Raw genomic sequence first — 22,289 nt, forward strand, 5'->3', positions numbered from 1 at the left:
CAGATCTACAAGCTCACAATGCGTCGCACCGCGACGCTCACAATGCGTCGCACCGCGACGCTCACAATGCGTCGCACCGCGACGCATTGTGAGCTTGTAGATCTGCTATTTTCATATGGCCGAAATGTATTTAGGGCTGAAGTGGTTAATGTAATGTTTTGTAATAATAATCGAAATCTATAAAGTAACTATTAAAACACATTGATTGCCTAGATCGAGTTAACTCGATTTTTATTTTATTTATTTTTTATTTTAATTTTGACCCAAATACCAAGGATATAGGATTTTTCGAAGATCTAGACTCCCATCCACTTCCTTGTTAACTTAAAACTTAAACATTCTGTATCTCGGCTCCTGAGTACTTTTTTGTTTTCAATGAAAAATCTCATGGCATAAAACTGCAAAAAATCTGAAAAACGTCTGGCAGTGAAGTAAACTAAAGTTTTCAAATAATTGTAGTGGAGTAAAAGTACAATATGTGCCTCTGAGATGTAGTGGAGTAGTGAAGTAAAAGTACTGAAAATTTGAAATACACAAGTAAAGTAAAAAAGACCTCAAAATTGAAGTACAGTACTTGAGTAAATGTATTTAGTTACTTTACACCTCTGCTGAAAACACAGGAGAGGTTGAGGCCTTTATGTCGACAAAAGTGATGGAGAGAAAGACAGATGATAGAGATTAATATGAAGTGAGTGAGTGAGTGTGTGAGCGAGAGAGAGAGAGAGAAAGAGACGAAGCGAAACAAACAAACAATACAGAATCTATAGTAACCCTGTGGTCTCCATGTCCAATGTTTAGCTACATATTTAGTTAGATAAGTAACTAGGTGTCAAAGTTTGAGCAAAAAGCCACTCGATATTATAAAAACATGAGCGTTAAAGTCATATTTTCACTGAGCATGTTTTATACAGTAACATCCTATACTCAATCAGCTGTTTCCCAGCTGTTGTCGGACAGACAACCAACAAGGAATTCCAGCACCGTCCCCTTGAGTTACGGCATAACAAACAGCCAAAGGGGACGTCCCTCCCGGGTATGGGAATGAAAACAATGTTTTCTTAGTGCGGGGGGTCTTCAACAGGGGGCCCGGGACCCCTAAGGGGGTCCTCAGAGTTACTACAAGGGTCCGCCAAATCTTTGTGCGATAGGATTTTCTTTTTTTACATTAACCGCTTGAACCCTATATAGCATCCCTTTTCTGAGAAGAGCTTCAGCCAAAAATAGCAGATCTACAAGCTCACAACGCCTCGCGCTGCGAGGCGTTGTGAGCTTGTAGATCGGCTATTTTCGGCAAAGAGGTTTGGTGTAAAGGATAAAAAGAGCTGACCAAGTACAGAGTGAAAGGTCAAGTTTACGAAGTACCGAGGTCTGAAGTGGTTAAATGTCAGAAAATACATAACATTAACATGAATCAAACATACACTGATAGTGCTGTCAAACAAGCCTATATGAAATCTATGAAAATGTTTAATCTGCGACACAATTTTATACAATATGTAGTGGCGGGGGTCCCTGCTTCACCTCTCTCTCAGCTAAGGGGTCCCTGTCTTAGTGTATTGTGGTTATAAATGCGGTGTGATTGGCATGTGGGACCTCACCGTTTGATTGTCTTCTGAAAGGCATCCCTGCGGGGGTACACTATGGGAATGCAAACAAATGCATAGATTTTCAACTACAACCCAACATTCACACTCTTCTGAGCCACTTGAAGCCTATACTGTTAGTGTCCCGATTCTGGGGCCGAACATTCTGCGATGTTCGTGTCACAATGCAACGTGTGGTGAGCTTGCAAATCGGCTATTTTTGGCGAGAGGTTTGGCGTTGAGGGAAGAAAAGGGACGGACCTAGTATAGAGCTCTAAGTTTATACAGTAGGGTTTAACCCATTGAGACCTGAGGTCGAATCTACAAATGTCCTCTAAAACAGTTTTCTGAAAAACGAATGTTACGAATGAACGAATGAACTGCTATATCAGTGGTGCTTAACTTTTCCATGTCAAGGACCCCCAAAATGATATGTCCACCGACCCCCCATCTCCAAATATTTTGTGCCAGGGCAGGGACCCCCAGAAGAAAATTTGATAAAAAAAAAAGATTTGCACACATTTTCATGGTTTTTCAAAAAAAAATAACAGATCTACAAGCTCATAGCGCGTCACTTCGTGCCGCGCTATGAGCTTGTAGATCTGTTATTTTCCCGGTTTTAATGGGTTAAGTGGTAAGTTTCACTTTTAACTTTACCAGGCTTTTCTTTCTTTTCTCGAAAGAAAGAAAGCAAGAAAGAATAGTTCCAGTGGGGGTCTCCCATGGGTGTTAAAGACCATTACAATGTCTGAAGGGACTGTTGTGTTTAGAGCTATAGGTCCACCATGTGTACTCCACAGAGGTCTGTATGGTAACGTGAGGGCTGTTTGTTTAGGCAGTGCGTCGGGCCTAAAAAACAAAGTGTTCCCATCTGGGATGATTGCTCCGCGGGGCCAAGGACCCCATACTTTAACCGTTGTGATAATACACATGAAAAAGGTCTCCAGGCTGATTGCTTGGCTAAAGACGACAACATGCGCATGCAGAACAAGGGCTGCATTTTAGTGTTTGTGCTGCGCCATGTTTTAACCCATTCAATCCGGGAGCCCAATTTCTTTGGGCTATGCGCCGTGCTATGAGCTTGTAGATCTGCTATTTTTGAAAAATGTTTTGCAAATCTTTGAATATATATAAATGTTTTAAAGCGAACATTTTTAACTCAAATCTTTGCTTCTGGGGGGTCCCTGGAACAACATATTTTGAGATGGGGGTCCGCGGCCAAATACATATCATTTTGGGGGTCCTTGACATGAAAAAAGTTTGAAAACCACTGAACATATGTGTTTAAAAAAAAAAAAAAAACTGTTCACTTTAAAAAGTATATATTCAAACTAAAGATTTGCAAATTTTCGAAAAAAATATTTTGAAATGCAGATCTACAAGCTCGTAGCGCGGCTATGAGCTTGTAGATCTGCTATTTTTGAATAGCCAAAGAAATCTAAAAAAGACACAGATGCGTTCCGGGTCTTAATGGGTTAACGTATACCAGCTTTATAGACATTGTAAAACGACACACTGTGGACGTTTTACAGTTTGTTTGAGGCGCTGAGAACGATGTTGGTCGTTCTCAAACGGGTCTCTACTGAGCATAATGCATGCATGCATTAATATAGAACATATCGTTGTTGTCGGGCAGAATCCTCTTATCTCCATATTCGTAAATTAACGTCCTATACTTGATCACACTACAGCGTCACACAAAGGCACCAAAAAGTAGCAGATCTACAGCTTGTAGATCTGCTACTTTTTGGTGCCTTTTGCTACTTTTCAATTTGAATCTAAGGAATGGTTTTGGACGTATGAGGTTTCCATCCGACAAGAGACGGTAAACGCAGGCAAAGGACGTATACAGAAACACAGTAATGCATGCATGTTCACACACACAGTGACAAAAAGAGAGACAGAGAAAAACAGTGGGAGGGGGGGGGGGGGGGGGGGCACAAAAGCACTCACACACACACACACACACACACAGCAGACATCCGGACATAAACAACTCTGTTTTTTTATCAAAGTCATCACGGTTTCTTCTTCTCGGCAGCAAATTGTTTCCTATGCGTGATGATGTAACCTCTCGCCACACACATGCATGTCGACGCTTCAACAATGGCGTGTTTGTACTGTTGAGAGAGCTGCTCACTCACAAAGAAATATATATGGAACAACAACACTACAAGACAAGCTTGACTGCCCCGATGCTGCCGGGGTGCTCCTTCCATTCCGACATCTCACCACTCCGACTAGTGGCTTCCGCGTGCGGTTAAGGTTAGGGTTAGGGTTAGGTATAGGGTTCGTCAACGTCGGAAAGGCGACATGTCGGAAAGGAGAAATGCACCCGATGCTGCCTCTGTGTTCCCAACAGGGCAGAAAGCAGAACGTACACACACACACACACACGCACGCACGCACGCACGCACGCACGCACGCACGCACGCACGCACGCACACACACACACACACACACACACACATGCAAACTCACACATGCATGCATTATAGGGTAAAAAAAAAACAATGAAGGGGCTTTCCTTCAATGTTTTCCCGAGGTTTAAATAAAAGGTTACAAACTATAACATTTACAGTGAATGCAATTGAATGAACACAAAAGCACACACACACACTCTGGTGCCACACACACACTCTGGTGCCACACACACACACACACACACACACACACACACACACACACACACACACACACACACACACACACACACACACACACACACACACACACACACACACACACACACACACACACACACACACACACACACACACACACACACACACACAGTCTCTCTCGCATATCAAGATATCATCCAAAACCGTACATGTTTACTTATCTAAAGCCTATGTGCATTTAAATAACCTGTGTGTGTGTGTGTGTGTGTGTGTGTGTGTGTGTGTGTGTGTGTGTGTGTGTGTGTGTGTGTGTGTGTGTGTGTGTGTGTGTGTGTGTGTGTGTACACTCTGTACTGTATGTCTATTCCTCGTGTTTGTCTCCTGTATAATCAACCTGTGTGTGTTTTATTTGCATGCACACGTATGTCTGGAAGTACTGTGTATACTGTGTGTGTGTACACATGTGTGCGTACATGCCTGTGTGTGTGTGTGTGCATAGCGTGGTGTGTGTAAATAATGTCTCAGACTTCCTGTGTAATGGGACGCACTCAGCACATATCTGGGCGTATCGGTGTTTACACTGACTGGCTCATGGAGGAATATCACACATTGAGGATTCTAGCACCGTACTATTACTATAAAGCAGTAAGTCAACCTTTTCAGGCCGCTGCGACCCCCCAAAGGAATCATATCTGAACTGGGGACCCCCCACCCTGACAAGCACTTGGAATTCCTTTGTCATGTCTGCTCTGCCCTCCCTCACTATGTCTGTTGTCTGTCTGTCTGTCTGTCTGTCTGTCTGTCTGTCTGTCTGTCTAATCTAAAGTACTAAAGTCTGACGCTATAGAATGCTAACTTATAAGGAATAGAAAGCCTGCCATTAGCTGGGACTCCCCATCGATGATGTCACTGTTAGGCAGGTTTCTGAACTGTCCACAGCCCTTCTCTGAGACAGAGTGAGCAGAGCAGACACAAGTGGTTTTGATTGATTGATTAAAAAAGAGCATTGCAAATGAGGTTACCCTCATTTGCAATGCTGTCGAGATTACACACACACACACACACACACACACACACACACACACACACACACACACACACACACACACACACACACACACACACACACACACACACACACACACACACACACACACACACACACACACACACACACACACACACACACACAATTAAGACATATACAGATATAAAACATAAATTAAATCAAATAATATAAAACCATAACATCATCCTCAATGTTCAAATCTCATTATGTGTTGGGCCTTAAATGGGACACGTGAGATTCCTTACATAAACATACAACTATTTGTACCACTTTATAGGGGCCTAATTCTTGCAAAAACCAGGGCCTGCTCTATTTATAACAAATAAAGTATAATAATGATAATTTATTGTTAAAGGTAGGAGGGTAAGTGATATTTTTTGGTTAAAACAAAACGTATTTTGTTAAAAGGTTAAAGCTCTATATTCCGGTAGTGATCTACAGAACTACCAACTAGAACTGCCAAACTAAATCCGAAAGCCAAAAATAGCCAATCCACAAGCTCACAACACAACCAGTGAAGGACAGAATATTCAACCCCAGCATTTAAGTCAAAGCAGATCTGTATAGTCCTGGTCAAATCCACACAAACTCTGGTACTTATTCATGTCATACCCTGTTCGTCTCTGTTCCTTTCTATATCTGTTATGAGTATTTGTATATTCTGTGTGTTTAATAAACTGTAGAACTTGTCTTATACTGATATACTGCCTGGTGTCATCTTGTTCTCAGAGCAAGCTGCTTGCTTAATGGCTGATTTTGCACTTGATTTTATACGCATGCTGAAAATAGCCGCTCTACAAGCTCACAACGCCTGTGCATTCTCCTGACCACTGATCACTTTTCTCAACCCTCAGAAACATTAACCAGAGGCATTCAGTTTACCATGTGAACCCTAGCGTCCCTATTCTGGGACGCTTTACATGAACATCAGCAAAAACAGATCTACAAGTTCAGGAGTATCACATTGCGAGGTGTTGTGAGCTTGTGGATCAGCCATTTTTGGCGAAGAGATTTGGTAGGTAAGATCATTGGAGACAAACAATTGCAACTTCAGGGCATATACAACCGCTCCATAACCAAAAAAGCAATTCAGATTTACAATGATTCCACCCATCCTCTTCACTCTGAATTTCACTTGATGCCATCGGGCAGGAGGCTTAGGGCAAAATTAGCAAACAAGAAGGGTTACAAAACGTTGTTTGTGCCAACTGCTGTGGACATTTTAAATAATAAAATGTTTAAATAGTCTGAATCACCACTGCTCATGACCACTGTTGTTGTGTTAATGTGAGTGCATTTTATATAGTATTTAATGCACCTTTGTATTTTTGTAATGTTTTATTGTTGTAACTGACTGCTGGTGTGCCAAAGACAAATTTCCATTTTATGTCAATTTAATGGACAATAAAGTTTTCTTTATCTTTATCTGTCTAGAGGGGGAAAATAAGGGTCTAAGTATAGGCCTATAGCCCTGGGGGATGCTGGTCAGTGAAATATAATAGGGTTTAACTGGTAAACTGCTCAACAGGACGCGGTTCACAGACTCTGTAGGTCTGTGAGATCCCCATCAGATGGGTGTTGGATGTTAACACAGTCTGACCAATAGAAAGTGGGGAGAATATTTTTTGTCTCGTTCTTAATTCAATTCCTGACTATATTATGTGTGCAATCATTGTGTGTTAATTTGCTCTCTGAAAGACCTCACACAGACCATTTGTGTTTGTATCTGCTTTTCCTTTCCTTTTGTTTTTCCGATCTCTGCCAATATTTGGCAGAGATCGGTCCCCCAGTAAAACACAATGCTATTTATAAATCTAAGTAAAATACAACCAGATATTACATACACGTACAACATGAGGTGATACTTCCATCTGAAACCCTGCAGTAAAATTTGATTCACTTTGGAAAACCTCAAAAATGGGTTCAATGGTATCAATGAATGCTGAATCACTTGAATCACATGGAAGATTGTTCACTTGACTTAACTGCAAAATAGCTTAAGGAACTGTGTCATTTTTTGATTTGAGCTAAAAAGCATTATTTTACACTTTGGCTATTCAAAAATAGCAGATATACAAGCTCGTAGCGCGGCACCGAGTGCCACGCTACGAGCTTGTAGATCTGCTATTTTGGAAAAATCGTGAAAATGTGTGCAAATCTTCTGAATATATATATTTTTAAAGCGAACATTTTTAACTCAAATCTTTGCTTCTGGGGGGTCCCTGGAACAAAATATTTTGATGGGGGTCCGCGGCCAAATACATATAATTTTGGGGGTCCTTGACATGAAAAAGATTGAGCACCACTGATATAGAAACATACGTTTTTCAGAAAACTGTTGAGATTTAGGAGACATGTAGAATCGGCTTCAGGTCTCAATGGGTTAATAGATTCATGTGATGTCATGTTTCTAGGAGCCTGAGACATAGCTGCAGAGTAGTGGTGTCATTAATGCCTTATAAAATAACATTGCTGGATTAAAATAAGAATTATTGTGTGTGTGTGTGTGTGTGTGTGTGTGTGTGTGTGTGTGTGTGTGTGTGTGTGTGTGTGTGTGTGTGTGTGTGGTATTTACAGGTGTTTCTATTGCCTTTGTGTAGCGTAGTTGTTCTGAAAGCAAGTCAGAGCATTCATCATTAGGTGACTTCAGATAATTACAACATGCACAGTGGAAAACGATACAGCAATGCATTGAGACTGTACATTTGAATATATTTGAATGAGCAACATTAACTTGAAGTGGAGTAATATTTGACCAATATGTATACTTTGACTCAAGTAATGGGGTTTTGTATATGAGAAGGCAATAATCTATTAATTCAAGGTACATGGAGACACTCAAAGAGTCCATGTATGTACAATGAAATTATACTTTTATCCTTCAACTGATTCCTTTCTCATGCTTATGTAATGATACATTACACTTTATGTAAGTGTAATGTATCTGGTCCACTTTAGTTTGCACTCTGTAAATGATCACCCGTGTCCTGTAGGTAAATACACACAATTGATCCGTCTGACTCATTATAGACAGAGAGCGGAGACAAGCAGGTCGTCACAAAGACAGACAACTGACTATTCACTTGACTCCGTTCTTCATCGTTCCTTTTTTATCGTTAGATTTGTTAATCTTCAAGATGGGAAATACTTTTCCTTTATTTTTTATGCTTTGCCCTCCATCTATGATTCCGCAGCTGTCTTCTCTGGCGCGTGACATTTGTCCCATTCCGGGCTACACGCCCAAACCTCTCGTCAACAACTTGCTGTTCTCGCTCAACTCCTCGCTCCATCTGGCCGACCACTACAGAGACGTGCAGAACTCGCTGAGTCCGTCGGAGCTGGCCGACTTCACCCGCCGCCTGAGGACCACGTTCGTCAGGGAGGGCAAGGTCACCATGGGCGGCGTGGGGGTGGTGGCCCTCTCTCTGGCGCTGCTGTTTGACACCCTGGCCAAAGAGGTGAAGGGACAGTGGGTGCCAGACTCAGGACCTATCCCGGGCTTGTTTCTACAAGAGCCCGGTTGCCCACGCCTCCCCGTTGTCCCGGTAGCGAGCGAGTACCTGAGGCTCGTCCCGCATATAGCGAACAACCCAGCCAGGATGAGAGAGGAGACAGAGAAGTACATCCAGAAGCTAGAGGAAATGAGCCAAACGTACCAACAGGACCACAAGCGTGAAAATGTAGCCGGGGTCTGTCTTTTTGACATCATACTTGTAAACAAAATATTCCAGGGTCTCAAACTCCACCATATGCGTCTCTCAAATACCAGAGTGAACTCGATAACAGAACTGTTTCCCCGAGACATGTTGGCTAATCAAGACAACAAGACGTCCCCTTTCAACTGTGACCTGGAGGCTGCCAACAAAGAATTCAAGCAAGAAATTCTGAAACGTAAAGAAACGTTGGAGGAACTTAAAAACTGTGGGACTCCAATTGAAGAAGGGACTCCACTTGAAGAAGCAGTTACTCCCACTATTGAGCTGGTCTTTGGTGTGTTGTTTTTAGATACCCCCCTCGCTTTTATCCTCGAAAAACAAGAAAAAACGTTGAGGCACAGGGAAGATTTTGACCTGAAGGCCAAATCTCATTTGCCCTTTTAATGCAAATAATTTTGAAAAGGAATATATAATCATCAATGTGATTTGATTGACTGATTGTTGACCGTATTGTCTTGTAATGTACGTCTACTGATCTAGATGTGCTGCCTTGTTGCTCCTTGTGTGGCATTAAATCTGTTCTAATATCGGTCCTGTTTGACATCGCAAATAAAGTGATTGTGATCTTTAACTTTTTGTGCAATCATTTTGTGTACATTGGCTCTCTGAAAGACCTTGTTCATTCAGCCAACGCTCTCTGCTGTATCGTCACAGATCACACACAGACGTTTTGTGTGTGTGTGTGTGTGTGTGTGTGTGTGTGTGTGTGTGTGTGTGTGTGTGTGTGTGTGTGTGTGTGTGTGTGTGTGTGTGTGTGTGTCAACACTATAATGGACAAATAATTCTGTTTTACCATTTGAAATGTTGGCAGAGATCGGTCCCCCAGTAAAACAGAATATTACTTACGAAGTTAGGTAAAGTTTAAACATATATTACATAAATGAGGGTTAAACTTTTCTGAAACACTGCAAATGTATTTTATTCACTTTGGAAAGCCTAAAAAATGGGTTAAAGGAGACATGACATTTCACTTTTTTGTAGTTTATTGTCTCCGCCAGGCCGTAAGGCATGGCGAGAGAGTATGTTTTACCCTCCGTCCGTGTGTCCGTCCGTGTGTCCGTCCGTGTGTCCGTCCGTGTGTTACCACCAAATCTCCGGCACCGTTGGCCCGGTCGCTGCGAAACTGTGCACACACACTCCCTGGATGCCAATTCAGAACCTCTGCCTCAAATTTTTCACATGGGCCTGTTATAGCGCCACCAGGAGGCCGATTTGTGCAAAACCCATTTCTTCACATTATTCCTACAGTTTTTAACCAAACGTCATGCAAATCGGTACACAGTATCTCTATAGTCATGTGATCAACACGGATCTGTCCGATTTCCCATATTCCATCCTTATTGGTTAAGGTTGCCATCCAAAGTTTGCAGGATTGGTCCGTTTTGAACAAACTGCCTCAAACCATGAACGCAGCGTGCGATTTCCATTAAATTTCACACGCACATTCCCACTAGGCCGAGGAAGAAATGCCACCCTTTTCACATTGGCCTGTTATAGCGCCACCAGTAGGTCTAATTTAGCAAAACACATTTTTGGAACAAAATGCTTCAAATCATGAATGCAGTGTCCGATTGCCGTGAACGACCTAAGAATAAATGGCACCCTTTTCACATTGGCCTATTATAGCGCCACAAGGAGGCCACAATAACGTATCTGACCTGGCGGAGACCTGTGCTCCGAGGAGCACTTTTTCTAGTTTTTGTCTCTTTTTGTCTGACATCAATTCTACCTCAAAAGGCCAAAATTTGAAAACTCTGTGGTTTATTTGTGGTTAGGGCATTTCTGAATGGATGAGAATGGGCCCACCTACAGTTGTGTTATCTTTGTAACAGTAGGAACCAAGAGCAGAGAATTATGTCTGACATTTTCTCATCAAGTTTCGGAATTAAATTGTCTTTTTATTTGTTCATCTGTGTATATAAAACTAGAAAAAGTGCTCCTCGGAGCACAGGTCTCCGCCAGGTCAGGTAGGTTATAGTGGGCCAAACACTATACCTTCAAGATGGGAAACATTCTTTATCCTTTATTTTTTATTCTTTGCCCTCCATCTACAGTATGATTCCGCAGCTGTCCTCTCTGGCGCGTGACATTTGTCCCATTCCAGGTTACACGCCCAAACCGCCAGGTCAGGTAGGTTATTGTGGGCCAGCAATGTTCGGAATTCGCCAATCAGGATGGAATTATGAAAAATCAGACGGAACCATCTTGATTACTTGACTATAGAGATAATGGGTACTGATTTGCATGATGTTTGGGCAAAATTTGTAGGAATAATATAAAAAATATAAGTTGCAAAAATCGGCCTCCTGGTGGCGCTATAATAGGGCAATGTTAAAAGGGTGGCATTTGTTCTTCAACATAATGCAAATGTGTGTGCAAAGTGTCACCGCAATCGGATGCTGCGTTCATGATTTGCATTTTGTTGAAAACGGGCCACTTTAGATGTCGATACAGCCATGCATTGAGATTGTACTTACTGTAAGTATTTTAAAAGCAGGTGCTCCAATATTTTAACTCAAGTTAATATTTGAATGAGCAACATTCACTTGAAATGGAGTAATATTTGACTAATATATTTTGTACTTGAGAGGGCAATAATCTATGTATTAATTCAAAGTACATGGAGACATTCCAAGAGTCCATTTATGTACAGTACAATACATACCATACTGTCCTTCAACTTTATCCTTCAACTGGTTCCTTTCTCATGCTCATGAGATGAACCGTAATCTGTAAACTTCAGTAATCTTAGTCAGGTACACTTTAGTTTGCACTCTGTAAATGATTACCTGTGTCCTACGTAAATATACACAATTGATCTGTCTGAATCATTATAGACAGAGAGCCGAGACAAGCAGGTCGTTGGACACACAAAGACAGACAACTGACTATTCACTTCACTCCGTTCTTCATCGTTCCTTTTTTATCGTTAGATTTGTTACTCTTCAAGATGGGAAATACTCTTTATCCTTTATTTTTTATGCTTTGCCCTCCATCTATGATTCCGCAGCTGTCTTCTCTGGCGCGTGACATTTGTCCCGTTCCGGGCTACACGCCCAATCCTCTCGTCAACAACTTGCTGTTCTCGCTCAACTCCTCGCTCCACCTGGCCGACCACTACAGAGACGTGCAGAACTCGCTGAGCCCGTCGGAGCTCGGCGACTTCACCCGCCGCCTGAGGACCACGTTCGGCAGGGAGGGCAAGGTCACCATGGGCGGCGTGGGGGTGGTGGCCCTCTCGCTGGCGCTGCTGTTTGACACCCTGGCCAAAGAGGTGAAGGGACAGTGGGTGCCAGACTCGGGTCCAATCCCGGGCTTGTTTCTACAAGAGCCCGGTTGCCCACGCCTCCCCGTTGTCCCGGTAGCGAGCGAGTACCTGAGGCTCGTCCCGCATATAGCGAACAACCCAGCCAGGATGAGAGAGGAGACAGAGAAGTACATCCAGAAGCTAGAGGAAATGAGCCAAACGTACCAACAGGACCACAAGCGTGAAAATGTAACCGGGGTCTGTCTTTTTGACATCATACTTGTAAACAAAATATTCCAGGGTCTCAAACTCCACCATATGCGTCTCTCAAATACCAGAGTGAACTCGATAACAGAACTGTTTCCCCAAGACATGTTGAGTAATCAAGACAACAAGACGTCCCCTTTCAACTGTGACCTGGAGGCTGCCAACAAAGAATTCAAGCAAGAAATTCTGAAACGTAATGAAACGTTGGAGGAACTTAAAAACTGTGGGACTCCGATTGAAGAAGGGACTCCACTTGAAGAAGCCGTTACTCCCACTATTGAGCTGGTCTTTGGTGTGCTATTTTTAGATACCCCCCTCGCTTTTATCCTCGAAAAACAAGAAAAAACGTTGAGGCACAGGGAAGATTTTGACCTGAAGGCCAAATCTCATTTGCCCTTTTAATGCAAATAATTTAGAAAAGGAATAGATAATCATCAATGTGATTTGATTGACTGATTGTTGACCGTATTGTCTTGTAATGTACGTCTACTGATCTAGATGTGCTGCCTTGTTGCTCCTTGTGTGGCATTAAATCTGTTCTAATGTCGGTCCTGTTTGACATCGCAAATAAAGTGATTGTGATCTTTAACTTTTTGTGCAATCATTTTGTGTACATTGGCTCTCTGAAAGACCTTGTTCATCCAGCCAACGCTCTCTGCTGTATCGTCACAGATCACACACAAACGATTTGTGTGTGTGAGTGTGTGTGTGTGTGTGTGTGTGTGTGTGTGTGTGTGTGTGTGTGTGTGTGTGTGTGTGTGTGTGTGTGTGTGTGTGTGTGTGTGTGTGTGTGTGTCAACACTATAATGGACAAATAATTCTGTTTTACCATTTGAAATATTGGCAGAGATCGGTCCCCCAGTAAAACAGAATATTACTTACGAAGTTAGGTAAAGTTTAAACATATATTACATAAATGAGGGTTAAACTTTTCTGAAACACTGCAAATGTATTTTATTCACTTTGGAAAGCCTAAAGAATGGGTTAAAGGAGACATGACATTTCACTTTTTTGTAGTTTATTTTTGTCTCTTTTTGTCTGACATCAATTCTACCTCAAAAGGCCAAAATTTGAAAACTCTGTGGTTTATTTGTGGTTAGGGCATTTCTGAATGGATGAGAATGGGCCCACCTACAGTTGTGTTATCTTTGTAACAGTAGGAACCAAGAGCAGAGAATTATGTCTGACATTTTCTCATCAAGTTTCGGAATTAAATTGTCTTTTTATTTGTTCATCTGTGTATATAAAACTAGAAAAAGTGCTCCTCGGAGCACAGGTCCCCGCCAGGTCAGGTAGGTTATAGTGGGCCAAACACTACTCTTCAAGATGGGAAACATTCTTTATTCTTTATTTTTTATTCTTTGCCCTCCATCTACAGTATGATTCCGCAGCTGTCCTCTCTGGCGCGTGACATTTGTCCCATTCCAGGTTACACGCCCAAACCGCCAGGTCAGGTAGGTTATTGTGGGCCACCAATGTTCGGAATTCGCCAATCAGGTTGGAATATGAAAAATCAGACGGAACCATCTTGATTACTTGACTATAGAGATAATGGGTACTGATTTGCATGATGTTTGGGCAAAATTTGTAGGAATAATATAAAAAATATAAGTGTTGCAAAAATCGGCCTCCTGGTGGCGCTATAATAGGGCAATGTTAAAAGGGTGGCATTTGTTCTTCAACATAATGCAAATGTGTGTGCAAAGTGTCACCGCAATCGGATGCTGCGTTCATGATTTGCATTTTGTTCAAAACGGGCCACTTTAGATGTCAATGGGGTGCTCCTTCCATTCCGACATCTCGCCACTCCGACTAGTGGCTTCCGCGTGCGGTTAGGGTTAGGGTTTGGGTTAGGTATAGGGTTCGTTAACGTCGGAAAGGCGACATGTCGGAAAGGCGAAATGCACCCGATGTCAATACAGCCATGCATTGAGATTGTACTTACCGTAAGTATTTTAAAAGCAGGTGCTCCAATATTTTAACTCAAGTTAATATTTGAATGAGCAACATTCACTTGAAGTGGAGTAATATTTGACTAATATATTTTGTACTTGAGAGGGCAATAATCTATGTATTAATTCAAGGTACATGGAGACATTCCAAGAGTCCATTTATGTACAGTACAATACAAACCATACTGTACCTTTATCCTTCAACTGGTTCCTTTCTCATGCTCATGAGATGAACCGTAATCTGTAATCTTCAGTAATCTTAGTCAGGTACACTTTAGTTTGCACTCTGTAAATGATTACCTGTGTCCTACGTATATATACAAAATTGATCTGTCTGAATCATTATAGACAGAGAGCCGAGACAAGCAGGTCGTTGGACACAAAGACAGACAACTGACTATTCACTTCACTCCGTTCTTCATCGTTCCTTTTTTATCGTTAGATTTGTTACTCTTCAAGATGGGAAACACTCTTTATCCTTTATTTTTTATGCTTTGCCCTCCATCTATGATTCCGCAGCTGTCTTCTCTGGCGCGTGACATTTGTCCCGTTCCGGGTTACACGCCCAATCCTCTCGTCAACAACTTGCTGTTCTCGCTCAACTCCTCGCTCCACCTGGCCGACCACTACAGAGACGTGCAGAACTCGCTGAGTCCGTCGGAGCTGGGCGACTTCACCCGCCGCCTGAGGACCACGTTCGGCAGAGAGGGCAAGGTCACCATGGGCGGCGTGGGGGTGGTGGCCCTCTCGCTGGCGCTGCTGTTTGACACCCTGGCCAAAGAGGTGAAGGGACAGTGGGTGCCAGACTCAGGACCTATCCCGGGCTTGTTTCTACAAGAGCCCGGTTGCCCACGCCTCCCCGTTGTCCCGGTAGCGAGCGAGTACCTGAGGCTCGTCCCGCATATAGCGAACAACCCAGCCAGGATGAGAGAGGAGACAGAGAAGTACATCCAGAAGCTAGAGGAAATGAGCCAAACGTACCAGCAGGACCACAAGCGGGAAAATGTAACCGGGGTCTGTCTTTTTGACATCATACTTGTAAACAAAATATTCCAGGGTCTCAAACTCCACCATATGCGTCTCTCAAATGCCAGAGTGAACTCGATAACAGAACTGTTTCCCCAAGACATGTTGAGTAATCAAGACAACAAGACGTCCCCTTTCAACTGTGACCTGGAGGCTGCCAACAAAGAATTCAAGCAAGAAATTCTGAAACGTAATGAAACGTTGGAGGAACTTAAAAACTGTGGGACTCCAATTGAAGAAGGGACTCCACTTGAAGAAGACGTTACTCCCACTATTGAGCTGGTCTTTGATGTGCTGTTTTTAGATGTCCCTCTCGCTCATATCCTCGAAAAACAAGAACAAACGGTGAGGCATAGGGAAGATTTTGACCTGAAGGCCAAATCTCATTTGCCCTTTTAATGCAAATCATTTAGAAAAGGAATATATAATCATCAATGTGATTTGATTGACTGATTGCTGACCGTATTGTCTTGTAATGTACGTCTACTGATCTACTGTAGATGTGCTGCCTTGTTGCTCCTTGTGTGGCATTAAATCTGTTCTAATGTCGGTCCTGTTTGACATCGCAAATAAAGTGATTGTGATCTTTAACTTTGTGTGCAATCATTTTGTGTACATTGGCTCTCTGAAAGACCTTGTTCATTCAGCCAACGCTCTCTGCTGTATCGTCACAGATCACACACAAACGATTTGTGTGTGTGTGTGTGTTTGTGTGTTTTTCCATTTGAAATATTGGCAGACATCGGTTTCCCAGTATTACAGAACATTACTAACGAAGTTAGGTAAAGCACCAACAGATATTACATAACAGAAGGTTAAAACTGTTCTTAAACACTGCAATTATATTTTATTCACTTAAGACAACCTAAAAAATGGGTTAATAGGGGGCATGACATGAAATGTAACTTTTTTGTAGTTTTTTGTCTTTCTTTTTTATTGTCTGACATCAATTCTACCCAAAAAGGCTGATTAGCCCACCTACAGTTGTGTTATCTTTGTAACAGTAGGAACCAAGAGAAGCAGAGAATTATGTATGCCATTTAGTCGTCACATTTTGGAATTAAATTGTCTTTTTATTTGTTTATCTGTGTATATGTTCAGGGTGGGATTGTCGGGTCTCTTCTCTACATGTAAAGTGTCTTGAGACAACTTGTTGCGATTTGACACTTTAATAAAATTGAATTGAATTGAATTGAATATATAAAATTACAGATTCATATTTTATCTAGAATGGTGAACCAAGAAAGAAATAGAGGTTCTGCAAGTCAGTGCATTCATTAGATGGCTTCAGGTATTTACAAGGTTCTGAAAATGCCCTGTGAAAACAATACAGCCGTGATATGAAAAATATAGTGTACTTTTGAATACTTAATAGCTTAGTTAAGCTTAGAGGACTTTTCTAGGACCAGTTAGTGAGGACCAGTTATATGAAGGTTGAAAATGGGTGAAGTGCTCCTTTAAGTACGGTGCTCAAGTAAATGTACTTCATTACTGTGAACCACTGCGTACTGCCTCACTTCATCGTCCCTCCTCTTTAGCCTAACACCTTTAAAAAAACATCCATATCTGTACAGACTAGCATAGCATACGACACAACTGTTGCTTTTCTCTTATTCACAATTTTCTGTATATTGTCATTGACACTATCATTAACATCAACATGTAGTGTTGAATGCTATTGATTTGTGATTTATTCGTTTTGTGTAAGTTATTTGTTCATGTGCAAGCATGTATACAATATATGTGTATGCGTTGGTGTATGTCAGTACGTATGCAAACAAATGACTTCTTGAGTAATTTATGCTTGAAGGAGATTATACCTTATGTGACATACTTCCCTTCTGCTTGACTGCTCTAAATCAAGACGGCAGCATTCACCATGCTAACTCCAAGGTTCTTAGCAATGAATAATAAACACATAACTGTAAATTCAATACAGTAAAGTGCAATACATTTCACAATAAACAAGTAGCCTATTTTTCCTGTAGCTGTGAATCCAGCCAACATGATTGCAAATGGTGCTAGCCACGCCATTGCTCTTTCAATGCCTCTTGCATAAAACACAGATAGTAAAGGCTAAGTGGTTCTAATTTGTAAATGAATCCTCATCAACCTCTCTGAGTTGATTTACTTGCCCTTTCTTTTTTTCCCTCCCCTTGCCTACCTTGTCCTTCGTCTCTGTGGCTGTGTGTGACAGCACAGCTGGCAGGGTCTACGGACCCTGGCTCAGCAAGAAGCCATTTACATTTTTTCTCCATCAATAGGCTCATATGCACAGCAGCCATATTATCGCTTCCTTCACAGGTGTTACCGGTGATACTAATGAAGGCTCTGTTCCATTTAGTGTAGCACAGTAGTTCTCCGATTTTTGAATTTCCGATTTCCACGACCCCCATAACTCTGAGAGTGTACAAATGGAACCAAATGGACCCTTACGGGTCCATTTGGTTCCATTTGTACACTCTCAGAGTTACACACCCGTAAAGGGCCATTTGGGAGTGTTTCCAGTGGGCCAACATGCACAATATCAGCACCCTGACTCCGTCTGACCAGAATGGAACAGAGCCTCCATTAGTGTCATTGGTAACACCTGTGAACGTCTTCATAATATGACTGCTGTGCATAGAGCCTAGTGACAAGAAACCCTGAGTGAGATAATATAGGTAAACACATGAATATTATTTTGAAGATGATGCTGACTCTAGGGTCTGACTCTGATCTTGGCCTATGGCACGTAGGCACTGCCCCACAAAAACACGTTATTGTCTCTCTGTCGGGTGGAAACCTCATAGGTTCACAACTGTTACTTTTCGGGAATCAACTTCAAAAGTAGCAGATCTACAAGCTCAAAACGTACTTTATGTAAAAGTAGCAATACTGCAATGTAGCTGTTACAAGTAAAAGTCCGGAATTAAACATTTACTTGAGTAAAGATACAAAGGTATTGGTATAAAAATGTACTTAAAGTATCACAAGAAGAAAGTACTCGTTATGCAGAATGTCCCGTTTCACAGGTTTTCAAATGCATAAGATTAAGATCTTTTGAAAATGGCCGATCCACAAGCTCACAACGCGTCGCATTGTGAGCTTGTAGATCTGCTATTTTCGAAATGTATATCGGGCTGAAGTGGATAATGTATGTTTTGAAATAATAAATCAAAATCTACAAAGCGTCGCAGCGCGACGCGTTGTGAGCTTGTAGATCTGCTGTTTTTTTGTCTGCATGACTGGTGCATGACACTGGCGCGCAACTAAGTATAAATCATGTTTAACTCTAATTCCAATGTCTAAACCTAACCTCTAAATGTGTAATCCTGACCTGAATGTTTTTCTAATTGTAAACGTCTCTAAAAAAATGTTTTCTTTAACTATAAAACAACCATTTTTAAAACAACCAGGACCAGGAAAACGGTCCTTCGTTTCGGTTTCTTCAAATTCTACTATACTTGGTCCTCGCAAGTATAGTAACACACACACACACACACACACACACACACACACACACACACACACACACACACACACACACACACACACCCTTTGGGATTCACAGGTCTAACTAAGCTCCAGCGATTTGGCAGCGTCTGTTCTGTCTGCCCTTGTCAGGATGCAGGTCATCTATGTTGTCAGAGGCAGAGCGTGGACGTGTCACTCAGCCTGCTCCGTTCTGTGTCACAGCCAGCATGTCAGAAAAAATAATAAATAAAACGTGCATCTTCTTCACGTCCTCAAATCTGTCTGAGCGGGCGGGCCGTGTTAGCGGTGGAGGAAGAAGAAGAGGAGTGGAGGAAGAATAAGTGAACGTTGCTCCGTCAAATTAATACTTGCTTTTAAGCACAAATGAGGGGGTTCCAGGGGGTCTGTAACTCTGAGAGTGTACAAATGGAACCAAATGGACCCGTTAGGGTCCATTTGGTTCCATTTGTACACTCTCAGAGTTAAATTAGCATTGATTTTACGATATAAATTGGGGTCCCAGAGATAGAAATGCCATTAAATGGGGATCCGTAGCCTAATGCATGTCAAAGTGGGGGTCCTTAAAATTAAAATGGTTGAGAATCACTGGTAGAGCCATAAAAATCTTCTCTTATGGGGGGTCCCTGGCATATCTTTTCAAATGGGGGTCCGTGGGCTAATAAGTGTCAATTTGGGGGTCCTTGACATGAAAAAGTTTGAGAACCACTGCTTTAGAGATGGTGTGCCATGCAGTCTAAAGCTGATTGTGATCTTTAGAGATGGTGTGCCATGCAGTCTAAAGCCGATTGTAATCTTTAGAGATGGGGGGCCATGCAGTCTGAAGCTGGCAGGCGATATGCGGCGGGTCACCTTGGCTCTGGGACCTGTGCCACCGTCAGCCCCAGCAGACTGCCCTGTGGAACATCATGTGCCATCATCATCATCATCATCATCATCATCATCATGAAGAAGAGGAAGCTGTGACTGCTAGACTGACAAAGAAAGAACCACAGGGGACAGAAACAGATGTATTCCACCAATAAGCCCAGTGTTTCTCAAACATACAAACGGGTTGCGGGTCCGTTTTTATCCCATTCAATCCGGGAACGCTGTGTCTTTTTAGATTTTAGCTATAAGCATTATTTTATACTTTGGCTATTCAAAAATAGCAGATCTACAAGCTCATAGCGCGGCACCGACTGCAGCGCTATGAGCTTGTAGATCTGCTATTTTTTAACAGCCAGAGAGAAGATAATGGTTAAAGTGGTTAAAATCTAAAATGACAGATGCTTGGGTTCAAGCAACAAAAAAAAGAACAATTGCATTATTTGTTTTTACCTTGCCTGCAGTACAAGATAATAAAATGCAATAAAAGAAAACTAGTTACAATTCCTAATGTATTTTTGTAAACTTTGGGTCCTCAAGGACAGGGGTTTTCAACCAGTGGTCCGGGGACCACCAGTGGTCCTCGACGGGGTTCCAGGGGGTCCCCAGCCAAATTAATAGTTAGCAACCAAATTGACTCTTATATGTCTGTAACTCTGAGAGTGTACAAATGGAACCAAATGGACCCGTCAGGGTCCATTTGGTTCCATTTGTACACTCTCAGAGTTAAATGAACACTGATGATGGTGATACAGTGTAGATTGGGACCCCCTAAAAACCTAAATGCTTGAGTCCCTGGCATATCTTTTCAAATGGGGGTCCGTGGGCCAATATGTGTCAATTTGGGGGTCAATTGACGCGAAAAAGGTTGAAAACCACTGCTCAAGGAGACAGATGTATCTCTTGTGTCTGGAGCTGAAAAGGTTTGTGAATCACTGCATTTATCACAGGGTCACACCTAGCCTGCACACAATATTAGGACACTGCTTTCTAGGGAGTAACTTGTATTTATCAAATCTCTCCTGGTTTAAGACAGAATGTGATCTTAAGACAATAAACAACCAGCGTTATAGAGTTTATCATATTGGTACTGTGTTTCTAGAGCCAAGATAATTATTGCTATGCAGTGGTGTAAAAGTAACTAAGTACAAGTTACTGTACCTTAAGTTCAATTTTGAGGCATTTTTACTTTATTGGAGTATTTCCAATTGTCTATACTTTTACCTCTACTCCACTACATCTCAGTGGCAAATATTGTAATTTTGCTCCACTGCAATTATTTGAAAACTTTAGTTACTAGTTACTTTGCAGAGATAAATGATTATATCATAAAAACATACATTAACCCCTTTAGCCCTATTTTATACATACTGTAGGCTATTTGAAAATAGACTATCTACAAGCTCACAACGCGCATTGTAAGCTTGTAGATCTGCTATTTTAAAACATTCTAATACTTTTACTTTTAGTAGTATATTTTGATGACAATACTTTTGTACTTCTACTCAAGTAACATTTTGAACACAGGCCTTTTACTTGTATTTTCATATTGTGGCACTGCTACTTTTACTTAAGTAAAATATCCGAGTACTTCTTCCACCACTGTTGCTATATATGTTGCCTATTTATAGATGTTTGTCAACAGAAGTCAACAGATGTATCATTTACAATGCATGTAGGCTGTATGCAGGAATCCAGATAATTGGCTGCATCAGATCTGGAGATGTGCATATGTTCATCGTTAATTATTCAAAAACAACAACGACTTACAGCTGGCTACTGTTCCTCAAGTAACATAATTATACACAGGCTTGTTTACGGAAATACAGGTGATGAGCACAGACACTTTTATCAGCAATTAAACTCAGTGGTGGAAAAAGTACTCAAATGTTTTACTTAAGTAAAAGTATCAATACTGCAATGTAGATACTCTCGTTACAAGTAAAAGCCTGGTGTTCAAAATTGACTTGAATAAAAGTACAAAAGCATTGGTATCAAAATGTACTTAAAGTGCCAAAAGTAAAAATACTGAAATGGTTGAAAATAGCAGATCTACAAGCTCACAACGCGTCGCACCACGTCGCGTTGTGAGCTTGTAGATCGGGTATTTTCTCAGGTATAAAATGAACTAAAGTGGTTAATGTAGATTTTATAATGTAATAACTTATATCTGCAAAGTAACTAAAGTGTTCAAATAATTGCAGGGGAGTGAATGTACAATATTTGCCTCCCAGATTGAATGGATTAATGTAAAAAGGAGGCAGTACAGTAAACCTGCAGTGTGTCTGTATCCGTTTCAACCCACACAGCCTATTACTGTATATACTGTACACGTATTAGCAGTTATCTTTCCTCTCTTTTCCCCCAGTCCATTTATAACCATGCTTTTAATGAACTACTTAGCTTCTTATTTTAGTGAACCTCTTGAGAAGCAACAGAGAGAACTATAGGCCTCATGCAGGGG

The sequence above is a fragment of the Gymnoscopelus microlampas genome, assembly GCF_963454915.1.
Source record: "Gymnoscopelus microlampas genome assembly, chromosome: 17".
Taxonomy (NCBI): Eukaryota; Metazoa; Chordata; class Actinopteri; order Myctophiformes; family Myctophidae; genus Gymnoscopelus; species Gymnoscopelus microlampas.